Source organism: Heterodontus francisci, chromosome 8 (genome assembly GCF_036365525.1).
Source record: "Heterodontus francisci isolate sHetFra1 chromosome 8, sHetFra1.hap1, whole genome shotgun sequence".
Taxonomy (NCBI): Eukaryota; Metazoa; Chordata; class Chondrichthyes; order Heterodontiformes; family Heterodontidae; genus Heterodontus; species Heterodontus francisci.
Genome location: NC_090378.1, coordinates 127047450 through 127064388, shown reverse-complemented (window position 1 = coordinate 127064388; position 16939 = coordinate 127047450). Strand labels below are relative to the sequence as shown.

Genomic DNA, 16939 nt, shown 5'->3' with positions numbered 1-16939 from the left:
GACCTGTCTGGAATTAACACTCTGTTATACACTGACCTGTCTGGAATTAACTCTGTTATACTCTGACCTGTCTGGAATTCACACTCTGTTATACATTGACCTGTCTGGAATTAACACTCTGTTATACACTGACCTGTCTGGAATTAACACTCTGTTACACACTGACCTGTCTGGAATTAACACTCTGTTACACACTGACCTGTCTGGAATTAACACTCTGTTACACACTGACCTGTCTGGAATTAACATTCTGTTTCACACTGACCTGTCTGGAATTAACACTCTGTTACACACTGACCTGTCTGGAATTAACACTCTGTTATACACTGACCTGTCTGGAATTAACACTCTGTTACACACTGACCTGTCTGGAATTAACACTCTGTTACACACTGACCTGTCTGGAATTAACACTCTGTTACACACTGACCTGTCTGGAATTAACATTCTGTTACACACTGACCTGTCTGGAATTAACACTCTGTTACACACTGACCTGTCTGGAATTAACACTCTGTTACACACTGACCTGTCTGGAATTAACACTCTGTTACACACTGACCTGTCTGGAATTAACACTCTGTTACACACTGACCTGTCTGGAATTAACACTCTGTTACACACTGACCTGTCTGGAATTAACACTCTGTTACACACTGACCTGTCTGGAATTAACACTCTGTTATACTCTGACCTGTCTGGAATTAACACTCTGTTATACTCTGACCTGTCTGGAATTAACACTCTGTTATACACTGACCTGTCTGGAATTAACACTCTGTTACACGCTGACCTGTCTGGAATTAATACTCTGTTATACACTGACCTGTCTGGAATTAACACTCTGTTATACACTGACCTGTCTGGAATTAACACTCTGTTATACACTGACCTGTCTGGAATTAACACTCTGTTATACATTGACCTGTCTGGAATTAACACTCTGTTATACATTGACCTGTCTGGAATTAACACTCTGTTATACATTGACCTGTCTGGAATTAACACTCTGTTATACATTGACCTGTCTGGAATTAACACTCTGTTATACACTGACCTGTCTGGAATTAACTCTCTGTTATACACTGACCTGTCTGCAATTAACACTCTGTTATACACTGACCTGTCTGGAATTAACACTCTGTTATACATTGACCTGTCTGGAATTAACACTCTGTTATACACTGACCTGTCTGGAATTAACTCTCTGTTATACTCTGACCTGTCTGGAATTAACACTCTGTTATACATTGACCTGTCTGGAATTAACACTCTGTTATACACTGACCTGTCTGGAATTAACACTCTGTTATACACTGACCTGTCTGGAATTAACTCTCTGTTATACACTGACCTGTCTGGAATTAACACTCTGTTATACATTGACCTGTCTGGAATTAACACTCTGTTATACATTGACCTGTCTGGAATTAACACTCTGTTACACACTGACCTGTCTGGAATTAACACTCTGTTATACATTGACCTGTCTGGAATTAACACTCTGTTATACACTGACCTGTCTGGAATTAACACTCTGTTATACATTGACCTGTCTGGAATTAACACTCTGTTATACACTGACCTGTCTGGAATTAACTCTGTTATACTCTGACCTGTCTGGAATTAACACTCTGTTATACTCTGACCTGTCTGGAATTAACACTCTGTTACACACTGACCTGTCTGGAATTAACACTCTGTTATACACTGACCTGTCTGGAATTAACACTCTGTTTCACACTGACCTGTCTGGAATTAACACTCTGTTATACACTGACCTGTCTGGAATTAACACTCTGTTATACACTGACCTGTCTGGAATTAACACTCTGTTATACACTGACCTGTCTGGAATTAACACTCTGTTACACACTGACCTGTCTGGAATTAACACTCTGTTATACATTGACCTGTCTGGAATTAACACTCTGTTATACATTGACCTGTCTGGAATTAACACTCTGTTACACACTGACCTGTCTGGAATTAACACTCTGTTATACACTGACCTGTCTGGAATTAACACTCTGTTATACATTGACCTGTCTGGAATTAACATTCTGTTTCACACTGACCTGTCTGGAATTAACACTCTGTTATACATTGACCTGTCTGGAATTAACACTCTGTTACACACTGACCTGTCTGGAATTAACACTCTGTTATACACTGACCTGTCTGGAATTAACACTCTGTTATACACTGACCTGTCTGGAATTAACACTCTGTTATACACTGACCTGTCTGGAATTAACACTCTGTTATACACTGACCTGTCTGGAATTAACATTCTGTTATACATTGACCTGTCTGGAATTAACATTCTGTTTCACACTGACCTGTCTGGAATTAACACTCTGTTATACACTGACCTGTCTGGAATTAACATTCTGTTACACACTGACCTGTCTGGAATTAACATTCTGTTATACATTGACCTGTCTGGAATTAACATTCTGTTATACATTGACCTGTCTGGAATTAACACTCTGTTACACACTGACCTGTCTGGAATTAACACTCTGTTATACACTGACCTGTCTGGAATTAACATTCTGTTTCACACTGACCTGTCTGGAATTAACATTCTGTTATACACTGACCTGTCTGGAATTAACACTCTGTTATACATTGACCTGTCTGGAATTAACACTCTGTTATACATTGACCTGTCTGGAATTAACACTCTGTTACACACTGACCTGTCTGGAATTAACACTCTGTTATACACTGACCTGTCTGGAATTAACACTCTGTTACACACTGACCTGTCTGGAATTAACATTCTGTTTCACACTGACCTGTCTGGAATTAACATTCTGTTATACATTGACCTGTCTGGAATTAACATTCTGTTTCACACTGACCTGTCTGGAATTAACATTCTGTTATACATTGACCTGTCTGGAATTAACATTCTGTTATACATTGACCTGTCTGGAATTAACATTCTGTTTCACACTGACCTGTCTGGAATTAACACTCTGTTATACACTGACCTGTCTGGAATTAACACTCTGTTATACATTGACCTGTCTGGAATTAACATTCTGTTTCACACTGACCTGTCTGGAATTAACATTCTGTTATACACTGACCTGTCTGGAATTAACACTCTGTTATACACTGACCTGTCTGGAATTAACATTCTGTTATACATTGACCTGTCTGGAATTAACATTCTGTTTCACACTGACCTGTCTGGAATTAACATTCTGTTATACACTGACCTGTCTGGAATTAACACTCTGTTATACACTGACCTGTCTGGAATTAACACTCTGTTATACACTGACCTGTCTGGAATTAACACTCTGTTACACACTGACCTGTCTGGAATTAACATTCTGTTATACATTGACCTGTCTGGAATTAACACTCTGTTATACATTGACCTGTCTGGAATTAACACTCTGTTACACACTGACCTGTCTGGAATTAACACTCTGTTATACACTGACCTGTCTGGAATTAACACTCTGTTATACATTGACCTGTCTGGAATTAACACTCTGTTACACACTGACCTGTCTGGAATTAACACTCTGTTATACACTGACCTGTCTGGAATTAACACTCTGTTATACACTGACCTGTCTGGAATTAACATTCTGTTATACACTGACCTGTCTGGAATTAACACTCTGTTATACACTGACCTGTCTGGAATTAACATTCTGTTATACATTGACCTGTCTGGAATTAACATTCTGTTATACATTGACCTGTCTGGAATTAACATTCTGTTTCACACTGACCTGTCTGGAATTAACATTCTGTTATACACTGACCTGTCTGGAATTAACACTCTGTTATACACTGACCTGTCTGGAATTAACACTCTGTTATACACTGACCTGTCTGGAATTAACACTCTGTTACACACTGACCTGTCTGGAATTAACATTCTGTTATACATTGACCTGTCTGGAATTAACACTCTGTTATACATTGACCTGTCTGGAATTAACACTCTGTTACACACTGACCTGTCTGGAATTAACACTCTGTTATACACTGACCTGTCTGGAATTAACACTCTGTTATACATTGACCTGTCTGGAATTAACACTCTGTTACACACTGACCTGTCTGGAATTAACACTCTGTTATACACTGACCTGTCTGGAATTAACATTCTGTTATACATTGACCTGTCTGGAATTAACACTCTGTTACACACTGACCTGTCTGGAATTAACACTCTGTTATACACTGACCTGTCTGGAATTAACATTCTGTTATACATTGACCTGTCTGGAATTAACACTCTGTTACACACTGACCTGTCTGGAATTAACACTCTGTTATACACTGACCTGTCTGGAATTAACACTCTGTTATACATTGACCTGTCTGGAATTAACACTCTGTTACACACTGACCTGTCTGGAATTAACACTCTGTTATACACTGACCTGTCTGGAATTAACATTCTGTTATACATTGACCTGTCTGGAATTAACACTCTGTTACACACTGACCTGTCTGGAATTAACACTCTGTTATACACTGACCTGTCTGGAATTAACATTCTGTTTCACACTGACCTGTCTGGAATTAACATTCTGTTATACACTGACCTGTCTGGAATTAACACTCTGTTATACATTGACCTGTCTGGAATTAACACTCTGTTATACATTGACCTGTCTGGAATTAACACTCTGTTACACACTGACCTGTCTGGAATTAACACTCTGTTATACACTGACCTGTCTGGAATTAACACTCTGTTATACATTGACCTGTCTGGAATTAACACTCTGTTACACACTGACCTGTCTGGAATTAACACTCTGTTACACACTGACCTGTCTGGAATTAACACTCTGTTACACACTGACCTGTCTGGAATTAACACTCTGTTATACATTGACCTGTCTGGAATTAACATTCTGTTTCACACTGACCTGTCTGGAATTAACACTCTGTTATACATTGACCTGTCTGGAATTAACATTCTGTTTCACACTGACCTGTCTGGAATTAACATTCTGTTATACACTGACCTGTCTGGAATTAACACTCTGTTATACACTGACCTGTCTGGAATTAACATTCTGTTATACATTGACCTGTCTGGAATTAACACTCTGTTTCACACTGACCTGTCTGGAATTAACACTCTGTTACACACTGACCTGTCTGGAATTAACATTCTGTTATACATTGACCTGTCTGGAATTAACATTCTGTTTCACACTGACCTGTCTGGAATTAACATTCTGTTATACATTGACCTGTCTGGAATTAACACTCTGTTTCACACTGACCTGTCTGGAATTAACACTCTGTTATACATTGACCTGTCTGGAATTAACATTCTGTTTCACACTGACCTGTCTGGAATTAACATTCTGTTATACACTGACCTGTCTGGAATTAACACTCTGTTATACACTGACCTGTCTGGAATTAACATTCTGTTATACATTGACCTGTCTGGAATTAACACTCTGTTTCACACTGACCTGTCTGGAATTAACACTCTGTTACACACTGACCTGTCTGGAATTAACACTCTGTTATACACTGACCTGTCTGGAATTAACATTCTGTTATACATTGACCTGTCTGGAATTAACATTCTGTTTCACACTGACCTGTCTGGAATTAACATTCTGTTATACACTGACCTGTCTGGAATTAACACTCTGTTATACACTGACCTGTCTGGAATTAACACTCTGTTTCACACTGACCTGTCTGGAATTAACATTCTGTTATACATTGACCTGTCTGGAATTAACACTCTGTTTCACACTGACCTGTCTGGAATTAACACTCTGTTATACACTGACCTGTCTGGAATTAACACTCTGTTATACACTGACCTGTCTGGAATTAACACTCTGTTATACACTGACCTGTCTGGAATTAACACTCTGTTATACACTGACCTGTCTGGAATTAACATTCTGTTTCACACTAACCTGTCTGGAATTAACACTCTGTTATACACTGACCTGTCTGGAATTAACACTCTGTTATACATTGACCTGTCTGGAATTAACACTCTGTTACACACTGACCTGTCTGGAATTAACACTCTGTTATACACTGACCTGTCTGGAATTAACACTCTGTTACACACTGACATGTCTGGAATTAACACTCTGTTATACATTGACCTGTCTGGAATTAACACTCTGTTATACATTGACCTGTCTGGAATTAACACTCTGTTACACACTGACCTGTCTGGAATTAACACTCTGTTATACACTGACCTGTCTGGAATTAACACTCTGTTACACACTGACCTGTCTGGAATTAACATTCTGTTATACACTGACCTGTCTGGAATTAACACTCTGTTACACACTGACCTGTCTGGAATTAACACTCTGTTATACACTGACCTGTCTGGAATTAACACTCTGTTACACACTGACCTGTCTGGAATTAACATTCTGTTATACACTGACCTGTCTGGAATTAACACTCTGTTACACACTGACCTGTCTGGAATTAACACTCTGTTATACACTGACCTGTCTGGAATTAACACTCTGTTACACACTGACCTGTCTGGAATTAACATTCTGTTATACACTGACCTGTCTGGAATTAACACTCTGTTATACACTGACCTGTCTGGAATTAACACTCTGTTTCACACTGACCTGTCTGGAATTAACACTCTGTTATACACTGACCTGTCTGGAATTAACACTCTGTTATACACTGACCTGTCTGGAATTAACACTCTGTTATACACTGACCTGTCTGGAATTAACACTCTGTTATACACTGACATGTCTGGAATTAACACTCTGTTATACATTGACCTGTCTGGAATTAACACTCTGTTATACATTGACCTGTCTGGAATTAACACTCTGTTACACACTGACCTGTCTGGAATTAACACTCTGTTATACACTGACCTGTCTGGAATTAACACTCTGTTATACATTGACCTGTCTGGAATTAACACTCTGTTATACATTGACCTGTCTGGAATTAACACTCTGTTACACACTGACCTGTCTGGAATTAACATTCTGTTATACACTGACCTGTCTGGAATTAACATTCTGTTTCACACTGACCTGTCTGGAATTAACATTCTGTTATACACTGACCTGTCTGGAATTAACACTCTGTTATACATTGACCTGTCTGGAATTAACACTCTGTTATACACTGACCTGTCTGGAATTAACATTCTGTTTCACACTGACCTGTCTGGAATTAACATTCTGTTATACATTGACCTGTCTGGAATTAACATTCTGTTTCACACTGACCTGTCTGGAATTAACACTCTGTTATACACTGACCTGTCTGGAATTAACACTCTGTTATACACTGACCTGTCTGGAATTAACATTCTGTTTCACACTGACCTGTCTGGAATTAACATTCTGTTATACATTGACCTGTCTGGAATTAACATTCTGTTTCACACTGACCTGTCTGGAATTAACACTCTGTTATACACTGACCTGTCTGGAATTAACACTCTGTTATACACTGACATGTCTGGAATTAACACTCTGTTATACATTGACCTGTCTGGAATTAACACTCTGTTATACATTGACCTGTCTGGAATTAACACTCTGTTATACACTGACCTGTCTGGAATTAACATTCTGTTTCACACTGACCTGTCTGGAATTAACACTCTGTTATACACTGACCTGTCTGGAATTAACACTCTGTTATACACTGACCTGTCTGGAATTAACATTCTGTTTCACACTGACCTGTCTGGAATTAACACTCTGTTATACACTGACCTGTCTGGAATTAACATTCTGTTTCACACTGACCTGTCTGGAATTAACACTCTGTTACACACTGACCTGTCTGGAATTAACACTCTGTTACACACTGACCTGTCTGGAATTAACATTCTGTTATACACTGACCTGTCTGGAATTAACATTCTGTTTCACACTGACCTGTCTGGAATTAACACTCTGTTATACATTGACCTGTCTGGAATTAACACTCTGTTACACACTGACCTGTCTGGAATTAACACTCTGTTATACACTGACCTGTCTGGAATTAACATTCTGTTTCACACTGACCTGTCTGGAATTAACATTCTGTTATACACTGACCTGTCTGGAATTAACACTCTGTTATACATTGACCTGTCTGGAATTAACATTCTGTTTCACACTGACCTGTCTGGAATTAACATTCTGTTTCACACTGACCTGTCTGGAATTAACATTCTGTTATACACTGACCTGTCTGGAATTAACATTCTGTTATACACTGACCTGTCTGGAATTAACACTCTGTTATACATTGACCTGTCTGGAATTAACATTCTGTTTCACACTGACCTGTCTGGAATTAACACTCTGTTATACACTGACCTGTCTGGAATTAACATTCTGTTATACACTGACCTGTCTGGAATTAACATTCTGTTTCACACTGACCTGTCTGGAATTAACATTCTGTTTCACACTGACCTGTCTGGAATTAACATTCTGTTTCACACTGACCTGTCTGGAATTAACATTCTGTTATACACTGACCTGTCTGGAATTAACACTCTGTTATACATTGACCTGTCTGGAATTAACATTCTGTTTCACACTGACCTGTCTGGAATTAACACTCTGTTATACACTGACCTGTCTGGAATTAACATTCTGTTATACACTGACCTGTCTGGAATTAACATTCTGTTTCACACTGACCTGTCTGGAATTAACATTCTGTTTCACACTGACCTGTCTGGAATTAACACTCTGTTATACATTGACCTGTCTGGAATTAACATTCTGTTATACACTGACCTGTCTGGAATTAACATTCTGTTTCACACTGACCTGTCTGGAATTAACATTCTGTTATACACTGACCTGTCTGGAATTAACATTCTGTTTCACACTGACCTGTCTGGAATTAACATTCTGTTTCACACTGACCTGTCTGGAATTAACATTCTGTTATACACTGACCTGTCTGGAATTAACACTCTGTTACACACTGACCTGTCTGGAATTAACATTCTGTTTCACACTGACCTGTCTGGAATTAACATTCTGTTATACATTGACCTGTCTGGAATTAACATTCTGTTATACATTGACCTGTCTGGAATTAACATTCTGTTTCACACTGACCTGTCTGGAATTAACATTCTGTTATACATTGACCTGTCTGGAATTAACATTCTGTTATACATTGACCTGTCTGGAATTAACATTCTGTTTCACACTGACCTGTCTGGAATTAACATTCTGTTATACACTGACCTGTCTGGAATTAACACTCTGTTATACATTGACCTGTCTGGAATTAACATTCTGTTTCACACTGACCTGTCTGGAATTAACATTCTGTTATACATTGACCTGTCTGGAATTAACATTCTGTTATACATTGACCTGTCTGGAATTAACATTCTGTTTCACACTGACCTGTCTGGAATTAACATTCTGTTATACACTGACCTGTCTGGAATTAACACTCTGTTATACACTGACCTGTCTGGAATTAACATTCTGTTACACACTGACCTGTCTGGAATTAACATTCTGTTTCACACTGACCTGTCTGGAATTAACATTCTGTTATACACTGACCTGTCTGGAATTAACACTCTGTTATACATTGACCTGTCTGGAATTAACATTCTGTTATACATTGACCTGTCTGGAATTAACATTCTGTTATACATTGACCTGTCTGGAATTAACATTCTGTTTCACACTGACCTGTCTGGAATTAACATTCTGTTATACACTGACCTGTCTGGAATTAACATTCTGTTATACATTGACCTGTCTGGAATTAACACTCTGTTATACATTGACCTGTCTGGAATTAACATTCTGTTATACATTGACCTGTCTGGAATTAACATTCTGTTATACATTGACCTGTCTGGAATTAACATTCTGTTTCACACTGACCTGTCTGGAATTAACATTCTGTTATACACTGACCTGTCTGGAATTAACACTCTGTTACACACTGACCTGTCTGGAATTAACATTCTGTTATACACTGACCTGTCTGGAATTAACATTCTGTTATACACTGACCTGTCTGGAATTAACATTCTGTTACACACTGACCTGTCTGGAATTAACATTCTGTTTCACACTGACCTGTCTGGAATTAACATTCTGTTATACACTGACCTGTCTGGAATTAACACTCTGTTATACATTGACCTGTCTGGAATTAACATTCTGTTATACATTGACCTGTCTGGAATTAACATTCTGTTATACATTGACCTGTCTGGAATTAACATTCTGTTTCACACTGACCTGTCTGGAATTAACATTCTGTTATACACTGACCTGTCTGGAATTAACATTCTGTTATACATTGACCTGTCTGGAATTAACACTCTGTTATACATTGACCTGTCTGGAATTAACATTCTGTTATACATTGACCTGTCTGGAATTAACATTCTGTTATACATTGACCTGTCTGGAATTAACATTCTGTTTCACACTGACCTGTCTGGAATTAACATTCTGTTATACACTGACCTGTCTGGAATTAACACTCTGTTACACACTGACCTGTCTGGAATTAACATTCTGTTATACACTGACCTGTCTGGAATTAACATTCTGTTATACACTGACCTGTCTGGAATTAACATTCTGTTATACATTGACCTGTCTGGAATTAACATTCTGTTTCACACTGACCTGTCTGGAATTAACATTCTGTTATACACTGACCTGTCTGGAATTAACACTCTGTTACACACTGACCTGTCTGGAATTAACATTCTGTTATACACTGACCTGTCTGGAATTAACACTCTGTTACACACTGACCTGTCTGGAATTAACACTCTGTTACACACTGACCTGTCTGGAATTAACATTCTGTTATACACTGACCTGTCTGGAATTAACATTCTGTTTCACACTGACCTGTCTGGAATTAACATTCTGTTATACATTGACCTGTCTGGAATTAACATTCTGTTTCACACTGACCTGTCTGGAATTAACATTCTGTTATACACTGACCTGTCTGGAATTAACATTCTGTTATACATTGACCTGTCTGGAATTAACATTCTGTTATACACTGACCTGTCTGGAATTAACACTCTGTTACACACTGACCTGTCTGGAATTAACATTCTGTTATACACTGACCTGTCTGGAATTAACACTCTGTTACACACTGACCTGTCTGGAATTAACATTCTGTTATACACTGACCTGTCTGGAATTAACACTCTGTTACACACTGACCTGTCTGGAATTAACATTCTGTTATACACTGACCTGTCTGGAATTAACACTCTGTTACACACTGACCTGTCTGGAATTAACATTCTGTTATACACTGACCTGTCTGGAATTAACACTCTGTTACACACTGACCTGTCTGGAATTAACATTCTGTTATACACTGACCTGTCTGGAATTAACACTCTGTTACACACTGACCTGTCTGGAATTAACACTCTGTTACACACTGACCTGTCTGGAATTAACATTCTGTTATACACTGACCTGTCTGGAATTAACATTCTGTTTCACACTGACCTGTCTGGAATTAACATTCTGTTATACATTGACCTGTCTGGAATTAACATTCTGTTTCACACTGACCTGTCTGGAATTAACATTCTGTTATACACTGACCTGTCTGGAATTAACATTCTGTTATACATTGACCTGTCTGGAATTAACATTCTGTTTCACACTGACCTGTCTGGAATTAACATTCTGTTATACACTGACCTGTCTGGAATTAACATTCTGTTATACACTGACCTGTCTGGAATTAACATTCTGTTATACATTGACCTGTCTGGAATTAACATTCTGTTATACACTGACCTGTCTGGAATTAACATTCTGTTTCACACTGACCTGTCTGGAATTAACATTCTGTTATACATTGACCTGTCTGGAATTAACATTCTGTTTCACACTGACCTGTCTGGAATTAACATTCTGTTATACACTGACCTGTCTGGAATTAACATTCTGTTATACATTGACCTGTCTGGAATTAACATTCTGTTTCACACTGACCTGTCTGGAATTAACATTCTGTTATACACTGACCTGTCTGGAATTAACACTCTGTTACACACTGACCTGTCTGGAATTAACATTCTGTTTCACACTGACCTGTCTGGAATTAACATTCTGTTATACACTGACCTGTCTGGAATTAACATTCTGTTATACATTGACCTGTCTGGAATTAACATTCTGTTTCACACTGACCTGTCTGGAATTAACATTCTGTTATACACTGACCTGTCTGGAATTAACACTCTGTTACACACTGACCTGTCTGGAATTAACATTCTGTTATACACTGACCTGTCTGGAATTAACACTCTGTTACACACTGACCTGTCTGGAATTAACACTCTGTTACACACTGACCTGTCTGGAATTAACATTCTGTTATACACTGACCTGTCTGGAATTAACATTCTGTTTCACACTGACCTGTCTGGAATTAACATTCTGTTATACATTGACCTGTCTGGAATTAACATTCTGTTTCACACTGACCTGTCTGGAATTAACATTCTGTTATACATTGACCTGTCTGGAATTAACATTCTGTTTCACACTGACCTGTCTGGAATTAACATTCTGTTATACACTGACCTGTCTGGAATTAACACTCTGTTATACATTGACCTGTCTGGAATTAACATTCTGTTATACATTGACCTGTCTGGAATTAACATTCTGTTTCACACTGACCTGTCTGGAATTAACACTCTGTTATACATTGACCTGTCTGGAATTAACATTCTGTTATACATTGACCTGTCTGGAATTAACATTCTGTTTCACACTGACCTGTCTGGAATTAACTCTCTGTTATACTCTGACCTGTCTGGAATTAACACTCTGTTATACATTGACCTGTCTGGAATTAACATTCTGTTATACATTGACCTGTCTGGAATTAACATTCTGTTATACATTGACCTGTCTGGAATTAACATTCTGTTTCACACTGACCTGTCTGGAATTAACATTCTGTTTCACACTGACCTGTCTGGAATTAACATTCTGTTATACATTGACCTGTCTGGAATTAACATTCTGTTTCACACTGACCTGTCTGGAATTAACATTCTGTTATACATTGACCTGTCTGGAATTAACATTCTGTTTCACACTGACCTGTCTGGAATTAACATTCTGTTTCACACTGACCTGTCTGGAATTAACACTCTGTTATACATTGACCTGTCTGGAATTAACATTCTGTTTCACACTGACCTGTCTGGAATTAACATTCTGTTATACACTGACCTGTCTGGAATTAACACTCTGTTATACATTGACCTGTCTGGAATTAACATTCTGTTATACATTGACCTGTCTGGAATTAACATTCTGTTTCACACTGACCTGTCTGGAATTAACATTCTGTTTCACACTGACCTGTCTGGAATTAACATTCTGTTATACACTGACCTGTCTGGAATTAACACTCTGTTATACATTGACCTGTCTGGAATTAACATTCTGTTATACATTGACCTGTCTGGAATTAACATTCTGTTTCACACTGACCTGTCTGGAATTAACATTCTGTTATACATTGACCTGTCTGGAATTAACATTCTGTTATACATTGACCTGTCTGGAATTAACACTCTGTTATACATTGACCTGTCTGGAATTAACATTCTGTTATACATTGACCTGTCTGGAATTAACATTCTGTTTCACACTGACCTGTCTGGAATTAACATTCTGTTATACATTGACCTGTCTGGAATTAACATTCTGTTATACATTGACCTGTCTGGAATTAACATTCTGTTTCACACTGACCTGTCTGGAATTAACATTCTGTTATACACTGACCTGTCTGGAATTAACATTCTGTTATACACTGACCTGTCTGGAATTAACATTCTGTTATACATTGACCTGTCTGGAATTAACATTCTGTTATACATTGACCTGTCTGGAATTAACATTCTGTTTCACACTGACCTGTCTGGAATTAACATTCTGTTATACACTGACCTGTCTGGAATTAACACTCTGTTATACACTGACCTGTCTGGAATTAACATTCTGTTACACACTGACCTGTCTGGAATTAACTCTCTGTTATACACTGACCTGTCTGGAATTAACACTCTGTTATACATTGACCTGTCTGGAATTAACACTCTGTTATACACTGACCTGTCTGGAATTAACATTCTGTTACACACTGACCTGTCTGGAATTAACACTCTGTTATACACTGACCTGTCTGGAATTAACACTCTGTTATACACTGACCTGTCTGGAATTAACACTCTGTTATACATTGACCTGTCTGGAATTAACACTCTGTTATACACTGACCTGTCTGGAATTAACATTCTGTTATACATTGACCTGTCTGGAATTAACATTCTGTTTCACACTGACCTGTCTGGAATTAACATTCTGTTATACATTGACCTGTCTGGAATTAACATTCTGTTTCACACTGACCTGTCTGGAATTAACATTCTGTTATACATTGACCTGTCTGGAATTAACATTCTGTTATACATTGACCTGTCTGGAATTAACATTCTGTTATACACTGACCTGTCTGGAATTAACACTCTGTTATACACTGACCTGTCTGGAATTAACATTCTGTTACACACTGACCTGTCTGGAATTAACTCTCTGTTATACACTGACCTGTCTGGAATTAACACTCTGTTATACATTGACCTGTCTGGAATTAACACTCTGTTATACACTGACCTGTCTGGAATTAACATTCTGTTACACACTGACCTGTCTGGAATTAACACTCTGTTATACACTGACCTGTCTGGAATTAACACTCTGTTATACACTGACCTGTCTGGAATTAACACTCTGTTATACATTGACCTGTCTGGAATTAACACTCTGTTATACACTGACCTGTCTGGAATTAACACTCTGTTATACATTGACCTGTCTGGAATTAACACTCTGTTATACACTGACCTGTCTGGAATTAACATTCTGTTTCACACTGACCTGTCTGGAATTAACACTCTGTTTCACACTGACCTGTCTGGAATTAACATTCTGTTATACACTGACCTGTCTGGAATTAACATTCTGTTATACATTGACCTGTCTGGAATTAACATTCTGTTTCACACTGACCTGTCTGGAATTAACATTCTGTTATACACTGACCTGTCTGGAATTAACACTCTGTTATACACTGACCTGTCTGGAATTAACACTCTGTTACACACTGACCTGTCTGGAATTAACACTCTGTTATACACTGACCTGTCTGGAATTAACACTCTGTTATACACTGACCTGTCTGGAATTAACACTCTGTTATACACTGACCTGTCTGGAATTAACATTCTGTTTCACACTGATCTGTCTGGAATTAACTCTCTGTTATACTCTGACCTGTCTGGAATTAACACTCTGTTATACACTGACCTGTCTGGAATTAACATTCTGTTTCACACTGATCTGTCTGGAATTAACACTCTGTTATACACTGACCTGTCTGGAATTAACACTCTGTTTCACACTGATCTGTCTGGAATTAACTCTCTGTTATACTCTGACCTGTCTGGAATTAACACTCTGTTATACACTGACCTGTCTGGAATTAACATTCTGTTATACACTGACCTGTCTGGAATTAACACTCTGTTATACACTGACCTGTCTGGAATTAACATTCTGTTATACACTGACCTGTCTGGAATTAACACTCTGTTATACATTGACCTGTCTGGAATTAACACTCTGTTATACACTGACCTGTCTGGAATTAACATTCTGTTATACACTGACCTGTCTGGAATTAACATTCTGTTTCACACTGACCTGTCTGGAATTAACATTCTGTTATACACTGACCTGTCTGGAATTAACATTCTGTTATACACTGACCTGTCTGGAATTAACACTCTGTTATACATTGACCTGTCTGGAATTAACACTCTGTTACACACTGACCTGTCTGGAATTAACATTCTGTTATACACTGACCTGTCTGGAATTAACATTCTGTTATACACTGACCTGTCTGGAATTAACATTCTGTTATACACTGACCTGTCTGGAATTAACACTCTGTTACACACTGACCTGTCTGGAATTAACACTCTGTTATACATTGACCTGTCTGGAATTAACACTCTGTTACACACTGACCTGTCTGGAATTAACACTCTGTTATACACTGACCTGTCTGGAATTAACATTCTGTTATACATTGACCTGTCTGGAATTAACACTCTGTTATACACTGACCTGTCTGGAATTAACACTCTGTTATACATTGACCTGTCTGGAATTAACACTCTGTTACACACTGACCTGTCTGGAATTAACACTCTGTTATACACTGACCTGTCTGGAATTAACATTCTGTTATACATTGACCTGTCTGGAATTAACATTCTGTTATACATTGACCTGTCTGGAATTAACATTCTGTTATACACTGACCTGTCTGGAATTAACACTCTGTTATACACTGACCTGTCTGGAATTAACATTCTGTTATACACTGACCTGTCTGGAATTAACACTCTGTTACACACTGACCTGTCTGGAATTAACACTCTGTTATACATTGACCTGTCTGGAATTAACACTCTGTTACACACTGACCTGTCTGGAATTAACACTCTGTTATACATTGACCTGTCTGGAATTAACACTCTGTTATACACTGACCTGTCTGGAATTAACACTCTGTTATACACTGACCTGTCTGGAATTAACATTCTGTTATACACTGACCTGTCTGGAATTAACATTCTGTTTCACACTGACCTGTCTGGAATTAACACTCTGTTATACATTGACCTGTCTGGAATTAACACTCTGTTACACACTGACCTGTCTGGAATTAACACTCTGTTATACACTGACCTGTCTGGAATTAACACTCTGTTATACACTGACCTGTCTGGAATTAACATTCTGTTATACACTGACCTGTCTGGAAT

General features: G+C 38.2%; 1 protein-coding gene across 1 annotated transcript in view; it reads left to right on the top strand.

Annotated features, from left to right (window-relative positions):
* The window catches only part of LOC137373269 (probable voltage-dependent R-type calcium channel subunit alpha-1E), a 1486297-nt gene that overhangs the window by 1455949 nt on the left and 13409 nt on the right, over positions 1-16939 (top strand). The gene's annotated exons all lie outside the window — the stretch shown is intronic.